The 14,607-nt window shown below is 37.8% G+C and overlaps 1 long non-coding RNA gene across 1 annotated transcript in view; it reads left to right on the top strand.

Moving 5' to 3' along the window:
- The window catches only part of LOC126940877 (uncharacterized), a 37,532-nt gene extending 23,493 nt beyond the window's left edge, over positions 1-14,039 (top strand). Inside the window, exons 3-4 of the long non-coding RNA XR_007720952.1 lie at positions 8,488-9,269; positions 13,478-14,039. This is a non-coding gene — a long non-coding RNA (uncharacterized LOC126940877). The remainder of the gene's footprint in view (positions 1-8,487; positions 9,270-13,477) is intronic.
- The last annotated feature ends 568 nt before the right edge of the window (positions 14,040-14,607 follow it).

Genomic DNA, 14,607 nt, shown 5'->3' with positions numbered 1-14,607 from the left:
TTGTGAAAGTCTGCATTATCTGGACAGGGTCTGTAACCTTCATAAGATTCTTTAAAAAATTCTTTTTTTTTTTTTTTGAGACAGAGTCTCGCTCTGTCGCCCAGGCTGGAGTGCAGTGGTGCAATCTCTGCTCACTGCAAGCTCCGCCTCCCAGGTTCACGCCATTCTCCTAACTCAGCCTCCTGAGCAGCTGGGACTATAGGCGCCCGACACTATGCCAGGCTAATTTTTTTGTATTTGTAGTAGAGACGGGGTTTCACCTTGTTAGCCAGGAAGGTCTTGATTTCCTGATCTCATGATCCACCTGCCTCAGCCTCCCAAAGTGCTGGGATTACAGGTGTGAGCCACTGCACCCGGCCAAAAAATTCCTTTATTTTAAAGTAACTTCATATTCACTCTGTCAGATTCTTTTTCAGATATCTTTGCATTGTAACAGTCACTTCTGAAAAGTGTATTAAAGGCTTTGAAGCCTTTTAACTGGGCTGGAAATTTGGGAGGTCATATGGCTTAGCATACTAGAACATATAGACATTCAAAAATATTAAAAATATTTTATGAATGTATACAAAATGTTATTAAATATACTGAGAATCTGGCAGTAAATATGGTAGGAGACAAATAGCTGTCCGTTGTTATTTCAGTCTACAGGTAAGAATCACTTTTACATACATATAAATTCATAACATGAAATAACTTGAATTAGAAGTCACAGAGTCTCTTGGTTATGGGGTTTTAAGCTATGACTTTCTGCAATATATAACATGTATATTCAGTTCACCTAAAACTTTTTTTTTTTTTTTTTTGGAAACAGAGTCTCGCTCTGTCACCCAGGCTAGAGTGCAGTGGCGTGATCTTGGCTCACTGCAACCTCTATCTCCTGGGTTCAAGTGATTCTCCTGCCTCGGCCTCCTGAGTAGCTGGGATTGCAGGTGCACACCACCACACCCGGCTAATTTTTGTATTTTTAGTAGAGACAGGGTTTCGCCATGTTGATCAGGCTGGTCTTGAACTCCTGACCTTGTTATCTGCCTGCCTTGGCCTCCCAAAGTGCTGGGATTACAGGCATGAGCCACTGCACCTGGCCCAATTCAGTGAACCTAAAATTTCTTCACCATGAATTGTCATGAATAGTTTTCAAAACTAACATAATTTTATATTGAAACTATAAAGTTTTATTACCTTAATGATGAAATCAACTGACCTTTTTCAATTTCTTAATTTATGTTATAAAGTTTACTCAGTACTCTTGTTGTTTTTGAAAAAAATTTAAAATGCTTTAAAATAATCCATAACAAAATAATTCTTTTTTTAGGTGGGAAAAAATAGGTGTAATATAGTTTTACTGTTCACTTTATTGGTTTCAATTTGAGTGATTTAAAGCAAATTGCTCAGGCATGTGGCTCACACCTGTAATCCCAGCACTTTAGGAGGCTGAGGCAGGAGGATCACTTGAGGCCAGGAGTTTCAGACCAGCCTGGGCAACAAAGTGAGACCCCTATCTCTATTAAAACAAAAGCAAAACAAAACAAAAAATCTACTTCACATACTTTGAAAGCATTTTAACCTCGATTTTATATTTATTGTCAATTAAATACAATTAAGCAGACAGTCAAGTGGCACCTACTGCTACATGTTGTAAAAATGTGCCGGTCAGAAGAGAAAAAACAAAAACATTCTATGTGGGAAATTTCTCAAAGCTGAGTTTAACCACTCACTTTGGAGAATAAGCAAATGAAAGGTAGTATCAGATTTCCAATGAGAAGTTTTTAAAAGAATATAGTTGGGCCGGGCGCGGTGGCTCACGCCCGTAATCCCAGCACTTTGGGAGGCCGAGGAGGGTGGATCACGAGGTCAGGAGATCCAGACTATCCTGGCCAACATGGTGAAACCCCGTCTCTACTAAAAATAAAAAATTAGCCGGGCGTGGTGGCAGGCGCCTGTAGTCCCAGCTACATGGGAGGCTGAGGCAGAGAATCACTTGAAACCTGGGAGGTGGAGATTGCAGTGAGCCGAGATTGCACCACTGCACTCCAGCCTGGGCCACAGAGCAAGGCTCTGTCTCAAAAACAACAACAACAAACAAAAAAACAACAACAAAAAAAACCAATCCAGAAGTGTAAGAAAGTGTCTTTTTTTGTTTTTGTTTTTGTTTTTGTTTTTATGTGGTGGTGCCTTCTGCTCAGGCTAAACAATAAAGTAACATTTGGATTTAGGAGCCTTGTTGTTACTGATTCTATTTTCTTTGCCTTTATTTTTGTTTATCTACTTGATTTGAAAAGTTAGCTCACGAATTTTCAATTTTTGCATCTTAAAATTTTTTATTTAAGTTGATTTACTACCATTGCCTAGGATTTGATATTTGAGTTTATTAACTTTTTAAAATCTTGGGCATGCAGGTCCTAATATTTTTTCCATTTTAATCATAATATTTTCAGGAACTTATTGATTTTTGGAAGTATATTATTAATTATTTGAAAAAGAATTAAAAGTTCCTAAATCTATAATATTTTTATAATTTGATTGGTTATTGGAACTTTAATTTTACTACTTTTGGGTTAGGTACTGAGGTCTGTATAATAAGTGCTCAATATTTGTGGGGAATTATTTTGTGGCTAGTTCTTAGTCAATCTTTGTGACTTTTATGTTTCCTTAGAAATTGTGGTTTCCGAGGTCAGGAGATAGAGACCATCCTGGCTAACATGTCTCTACTAAAATACAAAAAAAAGAAAAAAAAAACAAAATTAGCCAGGCGTCATGGCGGGCGCCTGTAGTCCTAGCTACTTGGGAGTCTGAGGCAAGAGAATGGCGTGAACCCGGGGGATGGAGCTTGCAGTGAGCCGAGATTGCACCACTGCACTCCAGCCTGGGCAACAGAGCGAGACTCTGTCTTAAAAAAGAAAAAAAAGAAAAAAAAAGAAAGTGTGGTTTCAGGGCTCTCTATATAAGACTATCATGTTAAAAATATAATTGCATCATTCAAATCTATATCCTTAGCAGTGTTCACTTTTGCTTGTTAAGTTCATTTTCACTGAAGTTGTATTGAATTACATTTGTTCAGTTTTTTTCTTTATTGGTAGGTTTTGGTAGGGTCAGGATTGCTGTATCTTTTTGGTAAAATTTTCCTGTTATAAATCTCCTTATAGCTAACAATATTTTCATCTCAAGTTTTATGTTATTTTAAATTAACATTGATACAATGGTTTTGTTGGTGATGGTATTGGCTTGTTGAATATTTTCAACTTTTATTGGCCCCTTATCTTTCTCTCTCAGTGTTTCAGGTCACCATTGTAAACATCATTAACAGATTTTTAAAAAACAAACAAACCTGGCCGGGCATGGTGGCTCACACCAGCAATCCCAGCACTTTGGGAGGCCGAGGCAGGCGGATCACGAGGTCAGGAGATCAAGACCATCCTGGCTAAAACGGTGAAATGCCATCACTACTAAAAATACAAAAAATTAGCCGGGCCTGGTGGCGGGCACCTGTAGTCCCAGCTACTCGGGAGGCTGAGGCAGGAGAATGGCATGAATCCTGGAGGCAGAGCTTGCAGTGAGCCGAGATCATGCCACTGCACTCCAGCCTGGGCGATCTTCAGAAAGAAAAACAAAAACCTGACTTTTACTGGGAAATTGAATCTATTTCTATACACTGATTATTAATATACTTAAATTTATTTTCACTATTTTGTTTTGTGTTTTCCACTTACATTGATTTATTTTATGTTGGAATAATTGTGTTTCCTTTGCGTATAACATATGTTTCCATTATGTTAGCACTTACCTTTCAATTTTCAAAATGCTTACTAAATAGAGTCTAAATCTAATCAAAATATCTACCCTTCTTTTGCAAAAAACAAGAACTTAAAGTATTTTAGGTCACAATCACTCCTGCCAATACCCTTTTCTCAATTATTCTATATTCACTTTAAAAAATACCCTGTAGTTATTGTTATTGATAGTCAGTGATTATTTAAACTCATAAACAGATCAATCAGCAGCTTTGCATTCCAAGCCTTTCTTTTGGGTTTCATTCACTTCCTATTGAAGAACAACCTTTGGTATTTCTTTCTGGGAATTTCTGTGAGTGATAAATTCTCTTTGTATTTGATTTATCTGAAAATGTCTTCACTTAGTTTCACAGTTGGATAATTATCACCTGAGTTTAATGATGCTAAGTTGGCTCTTGTCTTCCCTAAGCATTTTGAAAATTATTTTCCTCCTTTTTGACATCTACTATTAATGAGGAATATAATTACAAGTTATAATCTATTTATAGATAATCTGTGTTTTCTTACTGCATTTTGAACTTTATTTTTGTCTTTAGTGTTATGCATTTTGTGACATTATATTTAATGGTGGAGATTGTATTTATTTTATTGCTTGGAACTCATCATGTTCATCTTGCACCAAATTGGGAGTTGGACTTGAACCCCTGCAGAAAACTAGATGCCTCAGAGGGTTACACTAGCTGTAAAAAAGGGACTTGAAAACTTAATAAAAATTTATACTAATTCTTCTCCCAGGAAATGCTCATTTCAGCATTATTATCCTTCATTTTGAATAAGATTAGTTTCAGCAAGGTCAGTGACCTTGCCTTGAGTCATACAGTTAATGCGTGGCTGGGTCCAGCTTTGTTTCATATCAAAGCTTGTGATCTTCCTTTGCTGCATTCATTCCCTGTGCATTATATAGTTCTCTGTGTCCACATTTCCCCCTAGGGGAAATTTCCCCAACAAAAGAAAGACCAGTCTCAGGAAGATAATTTTTCCAGTAAAAGCAAAGTCTGTTATACATCAATCGCTTTGAACTAGGGAGTGAGTAGGGGATAGCTTGGCCTTCAATGTACAATTCTATGAGTTCTGACATTTGGATAATATTCAAATCCCTGTTCAGATGTGGAATATTACCACCACCCCCAGAAAACTCCCTTGTGTGCCTACCCCTCGTAGGCAACCACTGTTCTGAGTTTTTCTATTAAGGATTAGTTTTCTTATTTTAGCGGTTTATATAAATGGAATCTATACAGTGTCCGTTGTTTTGACTAAGCCTTCTGTCTCTCAGCATAAGGCATCTGAGATTCCTTCATGCTGTTTGTATGTTAGAAGCTTGTCCTTTTTTATTGAATAATATTTCATTGAATTAATATAACACGATTCTATGAGAATTGCTAAGCCATGGGATATGTGTTTAATTTTATAAGAAACTACCCTATATTTTTTTCCAGAGGGTTTTACTATTTTACATTCCTGCTTACAATGCATGAGAGTTCTGATTCTTCTCATCCTCACCAATATTTAGGGTTGTCAGTCTTTTTTAATTTTAAGCAGTCTAATTGATATATCTTATTATGGTTTCATTTGCATTTCTCTGATGACTAATGATGCCCAAGAATTTTTCATGTGCTTATTGGTCATTTATATATGATGCTTTGTGAAGTGTCTATTCAAGTCTTTTCCACATTTTTTAGGCTGTTTATCTTTTTATTACTGAATTGAAGAAACTCTTTATGTAGCTCATCTTTGTTAGACAAAGGAACATTTCCTCCCAATCTGTAGCTTTCTTATTCAAGTTCTTAAAGTTTCTATTTTTGAGCAGATTTTTTTTTTCATTTTGAGAAAGTATTTTGTGGTTTTTAATTTTGGTCTTCTACTAAAGAATGCTTCGCCTGCCCCATGTCAGGAAGACATCCTATTATGTTTTGTTTTAGAAGCTATACTGTTTTAGCTTTATTTTTCAGTCTATAGTCCATTTTGAGTTTGTTTCTGTTTGGTTTGAGGTAGGTGTCATGGCTCATTTTTTTCTCCCTATGGACATTCAGTTTTTGCAGCTCTGCTTGTTGTAAAGATTTTCTTCTATTTCATTGCTTGGGTGACTTTCTTAGAAATCAAAAGTCAGTAGAGACATGGGTTTGTTTCTGGGCTCTCTTTTCTGTTCCACTGATCTACTTGTCAATCCTCTGCCCGTATCACCTAATATCTTGATTCCTATAGCTGTATTACAAGGCTTGGAACCAAATAGTACAAGTCTGCCCACTTTATTTTTCTTTTTAAAGATTGTTTTGAATATACTAGATTTCTACATTCTAGATGGTTTTATAGTACTTTTAGCATCAGTTTGTGAATTTCCCTACAAAAATGAAAAATGCCAGGCAAGATTCTTATTTGGATTGCATACAATATAATTAAGATTTAAAATTCATTACAATAGCAATAAAGGCACCAATAAGTGGAACTTGACAAACTGATTGTACTTCAAATGTAAAGAACCATGGAAAACCAAGACAAATTGAAGAAGAAAAAATGAGGTTCATCAATCAAATATTAACACTTGTTTTAACAATAGTATTGTGTTATAGCTAAGGAGACCATAAATAGATCTAAAAGTATATGAAAATATATGATGGAAGAACATAACACAGCAGTGAAGAAATCTAGACTCTGCAACAGATTGTGCTGAGGCAGCTGACTTGTTACACGAAAACAAGTTAAAATAGATTCTATTCTTACCTCAAATTCTGTACTAAAATAAATACCAAATGGTCTGTGATCCAAATGTAGATACAAAAATTTAAAGTATTTTGAGGAAAACAGCCGAATAAGCTTGATGACTTTGTGATAGCAAATGTTTCCTTAAATGAGACATAAAATTACAATTCATAGAAGACAATGGCAATGAATTTGACTACATTTACGATGAACATTTCTATGAGTCAAAAGATACCACAAAATGTAAATAATGCTATGCATTATTGTAATTAATACATAAATTACAAATAATTATTATCTGGAAGATGTGGATAATGCCTCTAAAATTAGCCAAAGTAACTACAAAAAGGCAAACAGTACAACTGACAAATGGACACAATAGATTATGGTAGGTTGTCTCCGAGGGTGGCCACCATCAATTCCCGCCTTTCCTCTTCATGTGCCTGCTGCTCCACTCACTGAGATATGGGCCCTATTTTTTTCCCCTTGAACCTAGGCTGGCTTTATGCATTGCCTTAACCAATAAAATACACCATCAGTAATGATAGTGAATAAGCAATTGGCAGAAAAGGAAATAAAAAAAGGCCAATAAGATGAAAATATGCTCAACCTCACAATAATCAGAAAAATGAAGATGGAATACCGAATGATGTCATTTCACACACATGTTGGACAGGTACATTTATAAAGTCTGACAATACGAAATGATGGTGATGGTGTCATACACTGCTGAGGGAAACAGAACTTGGTCCAGACACATTAGAGAACAAGTCTGGAATATCCAGACAAAATGAAGATGAACATTTGTTCACACTCAGCAATTCCTGTTCTTTGCATATGCCCTGGAGTAATGGAAACATGCATGAGAATGTTTAGCTTGACATTGTTTATTAAAGTGAAAAATTGGAAATGAACTAAATGTTTATCATGTGGATAAAACACATTTGTGATGCTTTTATACGAATAAAAAAGTGACATGTAGAATAATCACTTCCTTTTATTGAATGCTTTTACAGATGCTGGGTGCAATTCAAAGTTGTTTTCATGTATTATTTTATTTTATCCTCCTCATACCTCTAGGAATACTAATCATCGTCATTATCATCATCTTTGTCCTCATTTTACAGAGAAGTGAGTGAGAGAGCTGGGATATGACTTCAGGAATCCATATTCTTACTAATTACATTATGCTGGTTTTGGAGAATTGAGAGGACCTCTGAGGAATCTTCCTGAGGAACGCTCTTTGCAAAGCTCTGCTCCAGAGGTGGCTAGATGAGGGCACACCCCTGTTCTTGCCTTCCTGGCCTCCTGTTAATACACAGTCTCTCAGACCAAGATTGATTCCTAGGGTACATATGTGAGAAAAGGCCGATACGTGTACAGACAAGAGAATGGTAGCTTACTTGGGACGATAAACGGCTTGTTATATAAAATTCTTAAGGGTTGTAAATTAACATTGCACACTCTGAAAAAATGTAATTTTATTAAATTAAAGGAATAACAGACTCTTGAGTGTAAGAAGAGACAATAGACTTAATACTAACAACCTTAATAATATATTGGCTTGTTGTAGAGATTCAAAGAAATTGTTTATTTATCAATTGCCTGGTGCATGGTAGGCATTTGATAAACATTCTCGTCTTTAAATTTTCTGTTTACAGTACTTTTGTCTACGTTAACACCTCAATAACCCATGGACTTTCATAGAAAAGCCCTTGAGGTCTGAATTTATGAATTTGTATGTGCTGATTTCAGCATGTTCTAAGTATACAAGCAAAGAAACAAGAAATAATAATGGTTTTGAGTAGCTGTGCAAAATCAGCAGCCAGAAAGATGTCTAAGAACAAGTAAAAGTTTATTAATAAGTAGGGGAAAGTGGAGGTCACTTATTGGCCAAGACCAAATAAGGTTCAGAGATAGTGGATGATTTCTATCAGCAGTATACCCTTGAAAACAGTCATGAATTTCTGTCACCTTGATAGAATATTTGTTCCTGTTTCAGATGATGGAGAACAGCTCTGAACAAAACAAAAACCTCAGCCACCATGAAGCTCAGTGACAGACAATAAACACACACATAGGTAAAATATATGTCATGTCACTATTGAGAGAGAGGGTGACAGGTGTCTTGCTGGAAAATAAAACAGGAAAAGGTGTTATGGTGTGAGGATGGTGCCAGGAGTTACATCGGAAAATTAGGTAGGAAGGTTCCGTGGAGAAGTGGCATTTGAGTAAAGACCTGAGGGGTGGGTGAGAGTGAGAGAAAGACAATTTCTGAGGAGAGACAATAACAAATACAGAAGAATTCCTGTTAGTTCCGGGAACAGCAAGAGGTCAGTTTGCTTGACTGCAGTTTCCACAAAGTGAGTGGAGAGGTGGACGTCTCAATCATGCACCGCTTTGCTAGCCACTGAAAAGACATGGGCTTGTTTCTGAGTGAGATGAAAAACCATGGAATGATACCTCATGGACTGGACTGCCTTCCTTCCAAATTTGTATGTGGAAGCTCTAGCCCCCAGAGTGAATGCATTTGGAGGTCAAGCCTTTGGAGAGAGAATTAAAGTTACATGAGGTCCTACGATTTGAGCCCTAATCCAATGCTACTGGAGCGCTTATTAAAAGAGATTGAGACATGTGAGAGACCGCAGGGATTCACGTGCTCAGAGGAGACCATGTGAGGACACAGGGAGAAGGTGGCCACTTGCAAGCCAAGGAGACAGGCCTCGAGAAAAACCGAACCTGCTGGCACCTCGACATTGGACTTTCAGCCTTCAGAACTGTGAGGTAATGTTTTACTTGTTTAAGCCACCCAGGCTGTGCTATTTTGTTATGGCAGTTCTAGCTGATGTATACAGATACCGAGAAGCTGGTGTAATCTAGCTTAATTTTTAAAAATGGCACTCCGACTGCCTTGTAGGGAAAAGAGTGCAATGATAGGAGTAAGGTGGCAGAAGTTTATTGCAACGGTCCAGGTGGGAGGGAACAGTGGCTTGAGCAGAAGCGGTAGTCACTGTGGAGGAGTCAGCAGTTAAGGCTACTTTTTACAGTTGGTGCAGTCTGGTGATGGGTTGGACGTAGGGTAAGAGAAAAACAGCAGAGCTAAGGAGAATTGCAAATTTTGGCCCCCAAACAAATGGATGTCTGGAAAAGCAAGTTTAAGGGGACAGATGAGGAGTTTGGTTTTTAGACATGCTAAATTTGAGTCAACACAGAAGTGTCAAGTAAGTAGTTAGATAGATAAGTCAGGAATTGAAAGGAGAGGCTGGAGATATAAAGATGGACCTTTTAAGCCATGACACTGGATTGGATCAATAAGAGATGGACAGAAGTTAGAGAGAGAAGAGGCTGAAAGTCTAAGCCAGAGGCCACTGGTGAACACCAATATTTAGAGTTTGGGGACATGAGGAGAGAGACGCAAGTGCTGTGAAAGAAATAGCTAGTGAAATGGAAGGAAAATTAGGAGAGAGTACTCGGGGCCGTATCCTAGAGCTACATGAACATGGTGTCTTTTGGATCAGGGAGTCATCAACCGGAGTGAGTTAGGCTGAAAAGTCAGTGGGATTATAGCCTGGAATTGGCCACTGGATTTAGCTTCATGGAAGTCATTGCAGATTAGTGGAGTGGTGAAGGCAAATGTCCAATTAGAATAATTTCAAGAGAAAATAAAATGAGAAGAATGAGAGATAATGCATATCAATAATTTTTTCAAAGAAATTTGCTGTAAATGACACTGGATAAATGAGGTGACAGGAAGAAAAGGAAAAGACTCAAGAATAATTTTAAGATAAGAACAATAATGGATTATTTTAGCTATAAATCCAGCAAAAAATAACAACAACAAAAGACTAAGGCACATGTATCAGTTGATGAGAAATGTCTTTAGAAGATGGAAGACTGAACTCAAAATTCAGAGAATTCACAAACACTCGATGGTGAGAGGCTGGAAATTGGTTACTAATCATCAGAATTAGGCAGGCCTGGCTGAAGTTGAGACTCTGCCTCTTTTAGCCTTAAGTAATTTGTTAATCTCTTTACCCCTAAATTTTCCTTCTTTGTAAAATGGCTGTTGTGAGCACTGAATTCGAGAATGCATGTAGATACCTAGTCTCCAGCACATAGTAAGTGCTCCATAAATGCCGTTTGCTTTTATGAGTGCCTCTTTCTAAATGAGATAAAAATAGAAACAGCAGGTTTTAGGGGGATGCTTTGGTCATTCACTAGCGGAAGGTAAGCTCAGTATTAGTTGAAAATCATTAGTAAGAGAGAGGGCTTGAATGAAGTGGTTTCTGGCCCCACAGCACATTGCCAGCAGAGAACTGAGCCACGGCAGGAACCCAGCAGAAGTCATCTGGAAGGTCGTACTAGGAAATGATAGGAAAAAGTGGGTTTTGGCTAAGGAGCGCTTCTAAGCAGGACAGTGGAGGCAGCACCTTGGCGCTCCTGACCGGAAGGCACCACCCAGAGAACTAAAGAGTCGCCTCACAACAGACAGGAAGAGGAACCCCAGACCAGGGGCCCAGACTCACCCACAGGGGGAGAAACGGCTTCCTCGAGCTTTCTTGATTGGCTGACTGTGGAATGATTTTAGCCACTGAGAGTGAATTTTATGGATCTGAAGAAAGATGCCATTTTCTCTGAGGGGCTTTTCGGGAAGAGTAAGCTTCAAGGGTGAGGAATTTATGTCTTGGAGCATCTGTGTTCATAGATAGAATTGGAGTCCCATTGATATGATACGTACACATATAAACCTCTCAGATATGAGATATATATATAATCTTCTGCTACATATTGTATATATTCCTGTGATATGTATTAATATATATCAATATATATTCATATGTGTGTGTATTATAGGTCTCTCCAGAATTAATTGCAGTTTGGGGTAGAGTATGTTTTTCAACTTCAATGTTGATTAGATGGAGCTAGAGCTGGCAATAGGCAGCTTCCTCGGGGGTTTCCATCTACTATACTACATTGACTTTTAAGATTCTCCTGGCTCGAAGGCCTTTCCACATCTGTGCTCCCGGTAAAACTCTCTCTTTGTCAAGCTCTTCTCAGCTCCCCATCCTCTATGAGGTCATTTTTGATTCCTCTAGTTCTTACTGAGGGTATTTTCTCTAAGCCATTCATTGATTATTTGCATCATGTGATTTCATTGTCACATGCCATTATATATTTAACAAATTCTTTAATCACTTTTAGTATAGTACTTGCTTCTTTTGGTGTGTACATCTAGCTGGGTTTGAATTCCCTGAGAATAGTGATCATGTCTTAACTTTATTTTGTATTCTTAACTGTATTGAGACAATACATGGTTAAAGCTTTGGTTAGGTAATTGGCTTATGTGAAACAGAAAATATATTGTACATGATCTCTAAAATTATGCAGCTAAATCTTTGCTTTAAGAAATAATTTGTTTCAACACTTCTAAAAATAATCTTTTAAAGAGAAATGATTATCATGTTGATATTATAGATGTGTTTTACTGAAATATTTTTCCTGTTGCTTTATAAAATAAATCACACATAGGAAGTGGAAATTTTTTTCTGAACAAATGTCAACAAAACATTCTAGTAATTAGAGTACTATTCTATTCTGAGAAATAGCACACAGATTCAAACATGAGGCATCAAGATAGAGTGGTATCTGGTGGAATGGTATCTGAGTCAGCCTTCCCTGTGATTTGTACAAGAGTAGTAATTTTTTTTTTCTTTCTTCTTTTTTTTTTGAGACCGAGTCTCACACAGTCTCCCAGGCTGGAGTGCAGTGGCACGATCTTGGCTCACTGCAACCTCCACCTCCCAGATTCAAGCGATTCTCCTGCCTCACCCTCCCAAATAGCTGGGACTACAGGTGCACGCCACCAGGCCCAGCTAATTTTTCTATTTTTAGTAGAGACGGGGTTTCACAGTGTTGGCCAGGATCGTCTCGATCTCTTGACTTTATGATCCACCCACCTCGGCCTCCCAGAGTGCTGGGATTACAGGCGTGAGCCACTGGCACCTGGCCAAGAGTGGTAATTTCAATAATTAAAATTATTTAATTAAATTTTTCATGATTCTCAAATTTCCTCAACATTTTAAGGCCATTTCCAAATTTAAGACATTTGTTATAGTTTCGCTATTTCTCTCCATATGTGTTTTTCCAGACATACGAGAATTCTGTTGTGAATCTCTTCAAGAAAGGTAATAAGTAACACTGAGGTTCCAAATAAGCACTTCCTTGCTGAGCAGTTTGTTCATTCACTCGACAGTCAGTTCGTTCATTCACTCGACAGTCAGTTCGTTCATTCGCTCGACAGGCAGTTCGTTCATTTCGCTCGACAGGCAGTTTGTTCATTCACTCGACAGTTTGTTCATTCCCTCGACAGTCAGGTCGTTCATTCCCTCGACAGGCAGTGCGTTCATTTCGCTCGACAGGCAGTTTGTTCATTCACTCGACAGTTTGTTCATTCCCTCGACAGTCAGTTTGTTCATTCCCTCGACAGTCAGTTCATTCATTCACTCGACAGTCAGTTTGTTCATTCCCTCGACAGTCAGTTTGTTCATTCCCTCGACAGTCAGTTTGTTCATTCACTCGACAGTTATTGAATGCTACTGTGGGCCAGATGGAATGATGCACATGATGGAGAAGGCGAAGTCCCCAGTGTCAGCAAATTCATTCAATAAATGAATTAAAGGTTTTCAAAGGTTGAAAAACAACCCTTTGTTAATTGGTAGTGTCAGGGAGAGTTCACAATGTTACTCATGGTTTCTGCGTTATGGATTATTAACAATTCAGCTGTAGGCAAGTTCTAAAATTACGTTACTCATTCTCTAATCTCTCTGGTTTGGGCCTTCTTTAAAATAGTAAGATACTTTCCCTACATAGTTCTGTTATGAGCTGTTTTTATGCTTAGCACTTCTGGCACCAACCAATCAATAACAACCATATCTCTGAATTTTGGAACATCAACTGTATGCCCTATATTTTCTTTTCTTTTCTTTTTTAAGATGGAGTTTCGCTCTTGTTGCCCAGGCTGGAGTGCAATGGCACAATCTCGGCTCACCACAACCTCTGCCTCCCAGGTTCAAGCAATTCTCCTGCCTCAGCCTCCCGAGTAGCTGGGACTACAGGTGCCCACCACCACGCCTGGCTATTTTTTGTATTTTTTAGCAGAGATGGGGGTTTCACTGTGTTAGCCAGGATGGTCTCCATCTCCTGACCTCGTGATCTGCCCGTCTCGGCCTCCCAAAGTGCTGGGATTACAGGCCTGAGTCACTGCACCCGGCCAAAGTAAGTCTTTAATTATGCTTGTCAATTTCCAGATTTATCCCAGGGTTCAACAAATACCTAATTTAACTTGAATACTAGTAAGGTTTTTCTGTAGGTATTACTGTGTCTTCTTGCATGTGTTTTGCTGTTTGGAAAGTTTTCTGTCATGATTCCCATGGATGTGAGGAGGTCCCCAATTGTACCTGGATTTAAATGATTTAATAGGATACGACCAGATGTGCTCAAATAGTTTAAACATTATGTATTGTGCTACCAGATGTGCCTCTATTAAATCAAGAATTCAAGGTAATACGTATGCCACTGTTGTATGTTCACTTTCATTAAAATTTATCTCTAGGCAATTCATCTTTATTAATTTGTGACTTCCCCCCCCCGCAGAAAATGGCCAAAATTCAGACTCCCTGTCTTCTGTAGAATAAACAGTAGCTCTTTTGACAGCAGTCTTCATTCACCTTGCAATGGAATGATGTCTTTTTCTTTGTATCTTTATCATTATTTAATATTTATTGTATTCACGTTTATAATTCACATACATTGTAGACATTGTATAAATTTTGAAAATAAAGTATAAAATAAATTGTAATCCCAGTACCTGTAACATTTTAATGTACTTTTGCACCTTTTTTTCTATGCCTTTAAAATGATCTTTATTAAAATTTCCTGTTCAACTACTCAGCTGTAAGAAGGAATGAAATAAGAGCGTTCACAGCAACCTGGATGGAGTTAGAGATCATTATTCTAAATGAAGTAACTCAGGAATGGAAACCAAACATCGTATATTCTCACTTATAAGTGAGAACTACATTATGAGCTTGCAAAGGCATAAGAATGATACACTGGACTTGAG

This window comes from Macaca thibetana, chromosome 17 (genome assembly GCF_024542745.1).
Source record: "Macaca thibetana thibetana isolate TM-01 chromosome 17, ASM2454274v1, whole genome shotgun sequence".
In the NCBI taxonomy this organism is placed as follows: Eukaryota; Metazoa; Chordata; class Mammalia; order Primates; family Cercopithecidae; genus Macaca; species Macaca thibetana.
Note: the sequence above shows the minus strand (reverse complement) of the source record. Positions and strands in the feature narration are given on the sequence as shown.